Here is a 9,311-nt window from a genome sequence, read left to right as displayed (position 1 = left end):
AGACAGACAGGCATATAATAAAACAAGTACGATGAGCAGAACAAGGACAGAGATGCTGAGACAGGAAGCACAGAGGGGAGGAGGAGCACAGGTTACTTACTGTAGTGTGTGGCCAGAGATGTGATTCTTGAATGGAGGGGCCATCCTTGGACCTTGCCATCTTCCACGGTTGCTGCTATTTCCAAGTTGGAGAAAGGACCTCTGTGACGTAGACACCACGTGACCGCTGCAGGAGGCTGGACCGCTCCTGCGTTACCATCCACTAGGGCATAGAGGGAGAACAAATATCTGTGGTGAGCGCAGCGAGCCACCGTGCCCGAAGCGGGGCGAGCGCAGCGAGCCCGCGAGGGGACACTTTTGGTCCCAGTTAGCAGCCCCTCCCCCTTTCAGGTCGAGTCACGTGGGTGTGACGTCACAGGGCCATCAGCCATCATCTAGACCTAACCCATCTTCCACTGTATGACTGTAACTCCATGCTGGGGGCAGGGCTATAGGTGATGGGCACAAATTATCACTGCACCCGCCCCCAACTCCCCATCATCACGGGTGGCTCCGCCCACACCACGCCCCCCGTCTGAAGGCAGTGGTGACTGAGCAGCGTGGGATTCCCTTCCACAGAGCAGCGTGAGCTGGAGCCAGCACCCGGCAGCTGTCGAGTCAATGCACTGACAGGCTGCCGGGGCCCTCCATTATACAGACCTGTTAGCGGGCCCCCTGAGACCCGCCGGGCACAAGGCAACTGCTTGTGTTGCCTAGCGGTAAATCCGCCACTACAGCTCTGCATCTCTCTTTCACACCCAGGCCTGCCAAAAGCCGCGGCGGGCCCGGGTAACGGGGTGTAGCCTAATCATGGGAGGCGTGGCCACACCCCCTTTGTGGAAAAAAAAAAAAGAGAAGATTTTCAGAGCTGTGCGCTGGCGAGGGATGCGCTCTGGGCCAGCCCTGCGCAAAGCCAGGGGGGGCGCGATCAGTGTGATCACTCCCCCATACAGGCATAGGAGACTGCTTTGGCTGCTGCTCAACAGCCACGAGCAGTCTCGCATTGCAGCTCAGCACATGCAGAGTGCTGGGCTGCGGTGGGGGAAGGGGGGCAGCAAGGGACCCAGGCCCCCGCCGAACCCTCAGGAAGCCCGGGCCCGGATAATTTGTACCCGCTCCGCCCCCCTCTCGGCGCCCTTGATCACACCTCTGAATCTCTCTATCACATCTCTGCGTCTCTCTATCACAGCTACATCTCTCTATCACAGCTCTGCATCTCTCTCTCACAGCCCTGCATCTCTCTCTCACAGCTCTGCATCTCTCTATCACAGCTACATCTCTCTATCACAGCCCTGCATCTCTCTACCACAGCCCTGCATCTCTCTCTCACAGCTCTGCATCTCTCTACCACAGCCCTGCATCTCTCTGTCACAGCCCTGCATCTCTCTGTCACAGCCCTACATCTCTCTATCACAGCTCTGCATCTCTCTATCACAGCTCTGCATCTCTCTCTCACAGCCCTGCATCTCTCTCTCACAGCCCTGCATCTCTCTCTCACAGCTCTGCATCTCTCTATCACAGCCCTGCATCTCTCTATCACAGCTCTGCATCTCTCTATCACAGCCCTGCATCTCTCTATCACAGCCCTGCATCTCTCTATCACAGCCCTGCATCTCTCTATCACAGCTACATCTCTCTATCGCAGCTCTGCATCTCTCTATCACAGCCCTGCATCTCTCCAATCACAGCTCTGCATCTCTCCAATCACAGCCCTGCATCTCTCTGTCACAGCCCTGCATCTCTCTATCACAGCCCTGCATCTCTCTATCACACCTCAATATCTCTATTGCAGCCCTGCATCTCTCCAATCACAGCTCTGCATCTCTATCACAGCCCTGCATCTCTCTGTCACAGCCCTGCATCTCTCTGTCTCATCCCTGTATCTCTCTGTCACAGCCCTGCATCTCTCTATCACAGCCCTGCATCTCTCTATCACAGCCCTGCATCTCTCTATCACAGCCCTACATCTCTCTATCACAGCCCTGCATCTCTCTATCACAGCCCTACATCTCTCTATCACAGCCCTGCATCTCTCTATCACAGCCCTGCATCTCTCTATCACAGCTACATCTCTCTATCACAGCCCTGCATCTCTCTATCACAGCCCTGCATCTCTCTGTCACAGCGCTACATCTCTCTATCACACCCCTGCATCTCTCTATCACAGCTCTGCATCTCTATCACAGCCCTACATCTCTCTATCACATCCCTGCATCTCTCTGTCACATCCCTGCATCTCTCTATCATAGCCCTGCATCTCTCTATCACAGCCCTGCATCTCTCTACCACAGCCCTGCATCTCTCTACCACAGGCCTGCATCTCTCTACCACAGCCCTGCATCTCTCTATCACAGCTACATCTCTCTATCACAGCCCTGCATCTCTCTATCACAGCCCTGCATCTCTCTGTCACAGCCCTACATCTCTCTATCACACCCCTGCATCTCTCTATCACAGCCCTACATCTCTCTATCACAGCCCTGCATCTCTCTACCACAGCCCTGCATCTCTCTACCACAGGCCTGCATCTCTCTACCACAGCCCTGCATCTCTCTATCACAGCTCTGCATCTCTCTACCACAGCCCTGCATCTCTCTCTCACAGCTCTGCATCTCTCTACCACAGCTACATCTCTCTATCACAGCCCTGCATCTCTCTGTCACAGCCCTGCATCTCTCTGTCACAGCCCTACATCTCTCTATCACACCCCTGCATCTCTCTATCACAGCTCTGCATCTCTCTATCACAGCTCTGCATCTCTCTCTCACAGCCCTGCATCTCTCTCTCACAGCCCTGCATCTCTCTCTCACAGCTCTGCATCTCTCTATCACAGCCCTGCATCTCTCTATCACAGCTCTGCATCTCTCTATCACAGCCCTGCATCTCTCTATCACAGCCCTGCATCTCTCTATCACAGCCCTGCAGCTCTGCATCTCTCTATCACAGCTCTGCATCTCTCTCTCACAGCCCTGCATCTCTCTCTCACAGCCCTGCATCTCCCCCTACATCTCTCTATCACAGCCCTACATCTCTCTATCACAGCCCTGCATCTCTCTATCACACCCCTGCATCTCTCTATCACAGCTCTGCATCTCTATCACAGCCCTACATCTCTCTATCACAGCTCTGCATCTCTCTATCACAGCCCTACATCTCTCTATCACAGCCCTGCATCTCTCTATCACACCCCTGCATCTCTCTATCACAGCTCTGCATCTCTATCACAGCCCTACATCTCTCTATCACAGCTCTGCATCTCTCTATCACAGCCCTGCATCTCTCTATCACATCCCTGCATCTCTCTATCACAGCCCTGCATCTCTCTATCACAGCTACATCTCTCTATCACACCCCTGCATCTCTCTATCACAGCTCTGCATCTCTCTCTCACAGCTCTGCATCTCTCTCTCACAGCCCTGCATCTCTCTCTCACAGCCCTGCATCTCTCTCTCACAGCTCTGCATCTCTCTATCACAGCCCTGCATCTCTCTATCACAGCTACATCTCTCTATCACAGCCCTGCATCTCTCTATCACAGCCCTGCATCTCTCTGTCACAGCCCTACATCTCTCTGTCACACCCCTGCATCTCTCTATCACAGCCCTACATCTCTCTATCACAGCCCTGCATCTCTCTACCACAGCCCTGCATCTCTCTACCACAGGCCTGCATCTCTCTACCACAGCCCTGCATCTCTCTCTCACAGCTCTGCATCTCTCTACCACAGCTACATCTCTCTATCACAGCCCTGCATCTCTCTGTCACAGCCCTGCATCTCTCTGTCACAGCCCTGCATCTCTCTATCACACCCCTGCATCTCTCTATCACAGCTCTGCATCTCTCTATCACAGCTCTGCATCTCTCTCTCACAGCCCTGCATCTCTCTCTCACAGCCCTGCATCTCTCTCTCACAGCTCTGCATCTCTCTATCACAGCCCTGCATCTCTCTATCACAGCCCTGCATCTCTCTATCACAGCCCTGCATCTCTCCAATCACAGCTCTGCATCTCTCCAATCACAGCCCTGCATCTCTCTGTCACAGCCCTACATCTCTCTGTCACACCTCAACATCTCTATTGCAGCCCTGCATCTCTCCAATCACAGCTCTGCATCTCTATCACAGCCCTGCATCTCTCTGTCACAGCCCTGCATCTCTCTATCACACCTCAACATCTCTATTGCAGCCCTGCATCTCTCCAATCACAGCTCTGCATCTCTATCACAGCCCTGCATCTCTCTGTCACAGCCCTGCATCTCTCTGTCTCATCCCTGTATCTCTCTGTCACAGCCCTGCATCTCTCTGTCACAGCCCTGCATCTTTCTATCACAGCCCTACATCTCTCTATCACAGCCCTGCATCTCTCTATCACAGCCCTACATCTCTCTATCACAGCCCTGCATCTCTCTATCACAGCCCTGCATCTCTCTATCACAGCTACATCTCTCTATCACAGCCCTGCATCTCTCTATCACAGCCCTGCATCTCTCTGTCACAGCCCTGCATCTCTCTATCACACCCCTGCATCTCTCTATCACAGCTCTGCATCTCTCTATCACAGCCCTGCATCTCTCTATCACAGCCCTGCATCTCTCTATCACAGCCCTACATCTCTCTGTCACATCCCTGCATCTCTCTACCACAGCCCTGCATCTCTCTACCACAGCCCTGCATCTCTCTACCACAGGCCTGCATCTCTCTATCACAGCTACATCTCTCTATCACAGCCCTGCATCTCTCTATCACAGCCCTGCATCTCTCTGTCACAGCCCTACATCTCTCTATCACACCCCTGCATCTCTCTATCACAGCCCTACATCTCTCTATCACAGCCCTGCATCTCTCTACCACAGCCCTGCATCTCTCTACCACAGGCCTGCATCTCTCTACCACAACCCTGCATCTCTCTATCACAGCCCTGCATCTCTCTACCACAGCCCTGCATCTCTCTCTCACAGCTCTGCATCTCTCTACCACAGCTACATCTCTCTATCACAGCCCTGCATCTCTCTGTCACAGCCCTGCATCTCTCTGTCACAGCCCTGCATCTCTCTGTCACAGCCCTACATCTCTCTATCACACCCCTGCATCATCTATCACAGCTCTGCATCTCTCTATCACAGCTCTGCATCTCTCTATCACAGCTCTGCATCTCTCTCTCACAGCCCTGCATCTCTCTCTCACAGCTCTGCATCTCTCTAACACAGCCCTGCATCTCTCTCTCACAGCCCTGCATCTCTCTATCACAGCCCTGCATCTCTCTATCACAGCCCTGCATCTCTCTATCACAGCCCTGCAACTCTGCATCTCTCTATCACAGCTCTGCATCTCTCTCTCACAGCCCTGCATCTCTCTCTCACAGCCCTGCATCTCCCCCTGCATCTCTCTATCACAGCTCTGCATCTCTCTATCACAGCTCTGCATCTCTCTCTCACAGCCCTGCATCTCTCTCTCACAGCCCTGCATCTCTCTCTCACAGCTCTGCATCTCTCTATCACAGCCCTGCATCTCTCTATCACAGATCTGCATCTCTCTATCACAGCCCTGCATCTCTATCACAGCCCTGCATCTCTCCAATCACAGCTCTGCATCTCTCCAATCACAGCCCTGCATCTCTCTGTCACAGCCCTGCATCTCTCTATCACAGCCCTGCATCTCTCTATCACACCTCAACATCTCTATTGCAGCCCTGCATCTCTCCAATCACAGCTCTGCATCTCTATCACAGCCCTGCATCTCTCTGTCACAGCCCTGCATCTCTCTGTCTCATCCCTGTATCTCTCTGTCACAGCCCTGCATCTCTCTGTCACAGCTCTGCATCTCTCTGTCACAGCCCTGCATCTCTCGTATCACAGCCCTGCATCTCTCTGTCACAGCCCTGCATCTCTCTATCACAGCCCTGCATCTCTCTATCACAGCTCTGCATCTCTCTATCACAGCCCTGCATCTCTCTATGACAGCTCTGCATCTCTCTATCACAGCCCTGCATCTCTCTATCACAGCTCTGCATCTCTCTATCACAGCCCTGCATCTCTCTATCACAGCCCTGCATCTCTCTGTCACAGCCCTGCATCTCTCTGTCACATCTCTGCATCTCTCTGTCACATCCCTGCATCTCTCTGTCACAGCCCTGCATCTCTATCACATCTCTGCATCTCTCTATCACAGATCTTCTTTCTATCACAGCCCTGCATCTCTCTATCATAGATCTTCTTTCTATCACAGCCCTGCATCTCTCTATCACATCTCTGCATCTCTCTATCACATCCCTGCATCTCTCTGTCACAGCCCTGCATCTCTATCACATCTCTGCATCTCTCTATCACAGATCTTCTTTCTATCACAGCCCTGCATCTCTCTATCACAGATCTTCTTTCTATCACAGCCCTGCATCTCTCTATCACAGCTGCATCTCTCTATCACAGCCCTGCATCTCTCTATCACAGCCCTGCATCTCTCTATCACAGCTCTGCATCTCTCTATCACAGCCCTGCATCTCTCTATCACATCCCTGCATCTCTCTACCACAGCCCTGCATCTCTCTATCACAGCTCCGCATCTCTCATACCACAGCCCTGCATCTCTCTACCACAGCCCTGCATCTCTCTGTCACAGCCCTGCATCTCTCTGTCACAGCCCTACTTCTCTCTGTCACAGCCCAGCATCTCTCTATCACAGCTCTGCATCTCTCTATCACAGCCTGTCACAGCCCTGCATCTCTCTATCACAGCCCTGCATCTCTCTATCACAGCCCTGCATCTCCATCACAGATCTACTTCTCTCTATCACAGCCCTGCATCTCTCTATCACATCCCTGCATCTCTCTATCACAGCCGTGCATCTCTATCACATCCCTGCATCTCTCTATCACAGCCCTGCATCTCTCTATCACAGCCCTGCATCTCTATCACACCTCTGCATCTCTCTATCACAGCCCTGCATCTCTCTATCACAGCCCTGCATCTCTCTATCACAGCCCTGCATCTCTATCACAGCCCTGCATCTCTGTATCACAGCCCTGCATCTCTCTATCACAGCCCTGCATTTCTCTATCACAGCCCTGCATCTCAATCACACCTCTGCATCTCTCTATCACAGCCCTGCATCTCTCTATCACAGCCCTGCATCTCTCTATCACAGCCCTGCATCTCTCTATAACAGCCCTGCATCTCTATCACACCTCTGCATCTCTCTATCACAGCCCTGCATCTCTCTATCACAGCCCTGCATCTCTCCAATCACAGCCCTGCATCTCTCTGTCACAGCCCTGCATCTCTCTATCACAGCCCTGCATCTCTCTATCACAGCTCAACATCTCTATTGCATGCCTGCATCTCTCCAATCACAGCTCTGCATCTCTATCACAGCCCTGCATCTCTCTATCACAGCTCTGCATCTCTATTGCAGCCCCGCATCTCTCTGTCACATCCCTGCATCTCTCTGTCACAGTCCTGCATCTCTCTGTCACAGCCCTGCATCTCTCTATCACAGCTGCATCTCTCTATCACAGCCCTGCATCTCTCTATCACAGCCCTGCATCTCTATCACACCTCTGCATCTCTCTATCACAGCCCTGCATCTCTCTATCACAGCCCTGCATCTCTCTATCACAGCTCTGCATCTCTCTTACAACAGCCCTGAATCTCTCTACCACAGCCCTGCAACTCTCTACCACAGCCCTGCATCTCTCTATCACAGCCCTGCATCTCTCTATCACAGCCCTGCATCTCTCTATCACAGCTACATCTCTCTATCACAGCCCTGCATCTCTCTGTCACAGCCCTGCATCTCTCTATCACAGCCCTGCATCTCTCTATCACAGCTACATCTCTCTATCACAGCCCTGCATCTCTCTGTTACAGCCCTGCATCTCTCTGTCACAGCCCTACATCTCTCTATCACACCCCTGCATCTCTCTATCACAGCTCTGCATCTCTCTCACAGCCCTGCATCTCTCTCTCACAGCTCTGCATCTCTCTATCACAGCCCTGCATCTCTCTATCACAGCCCTGCATCTCTCTATCACACCCCTGCATCTCTCTATCACAGCCCTGCATCTCTCTATCACAGCCCTGCATCTCTCTCTCACAGCTCTGCATCTCTCTATCACAGCCCTGCATCTATCACAGCCCTGCATCTCTATCACAGCCCTGCATCTCTCTCTCACAGCTCTGCATCTCTCTACCACAGGCCTGCATCTCTCTACCACAGCCCTGCATCTCTCTATCACAGCTCTGCATCTCTCTACCACAGCCCTGCATCTCTCTCTCACAGCTCTGCATCTCTCTACCACAGCTCTGCATCTCTCTCTCACAGCTCTGCATCTCTCTCTCAAAGCTCTGCATCTCTCTACCACAGGCCTGCATCTCTCTACCACAGCCCTGCATCTCTCTATCACAGCCCTGCATCTTTCTATCACAGCCCTGCATCTCTCTCTCACAGCTCTGCATCTCTCTCTCACAGCTCTGCATCTCTCTACCACAGCCCTGCATCTCTCTATCACAGCTCTGCATCTCTCTATCACAGCCCTGCATCTCTCTATCACAGCCCTGCATCTCTATCACACCTCTGCATCTCTCTATCACAGCCCTGCATCTCTCTATCACAGCCCTGCATCTCTCCAATCACAGCTCTGCATATCTCCAATCACAGCCCTGCATCTCTCTGTCACAGCCCTGCATCTCTCTATCACAGCCCTGCATCTCTCTATCACACCTCAACATCTCTATTGCAGCCCTGCATCTCTCCAATCACAGCTCTGCATCTCTATCACAGCCCTGCATCTCTCTGTCACAGCCCTGCATCTCTGTCTCATCCCTGCATCTCTCTGTCACAGCCCTGCATCTCTCTGTCACAGCTCTGCATCTCTCTGTCACAGCCCTGCATCTCTCGTATCACAGCCCTGCATCTCTCTGTCACAGCCCTGCATCTCTCTATCACAGCTCTGCATCTCTCTATCACAGCCCTGCATCTCTCTATCACAGCTCTGCATCTCTCTATCACAGCCCTGCATCTCTCTATCACAGCTCTGCATCTCTCTATCACAGCCCTGCATCTCTCTATCACAGCTCTGCATCTCTCTATCACATCCCTGCATCTCTCTGTAACAGCCCTGCATCTCTCTATCAAATCTCTGCATCTCTCTATCACATCCCTGCATCTCTCTGTCACAGCCCTGCATCTCTATCACATCTCTGCATCTCTCTATCACAGATCTTCTTTCTATCACAGCCCTGCATCTCTCTATCACAGATCTTCTTTCTATCACAGCCCT

This window comes from Taudactylus pleione, unplaced genomic scaffold (assembly GCF_031769625.1).
Source record: "Taudactylus pleione unplaced genomic scaffold, aTauple2 ptg000611l, whole genome shotgun sequence".
NCBI lineage: Eukaryota > Metazoa > Chordata > Amphibia > Anura > Myobatrachidae > Taudactylus > Taudactylus pleione.
The sequence above is the reverse complement of the archived record's forward strand: the minus strand, read 5'-3'. Positions refer to the sequence as shown.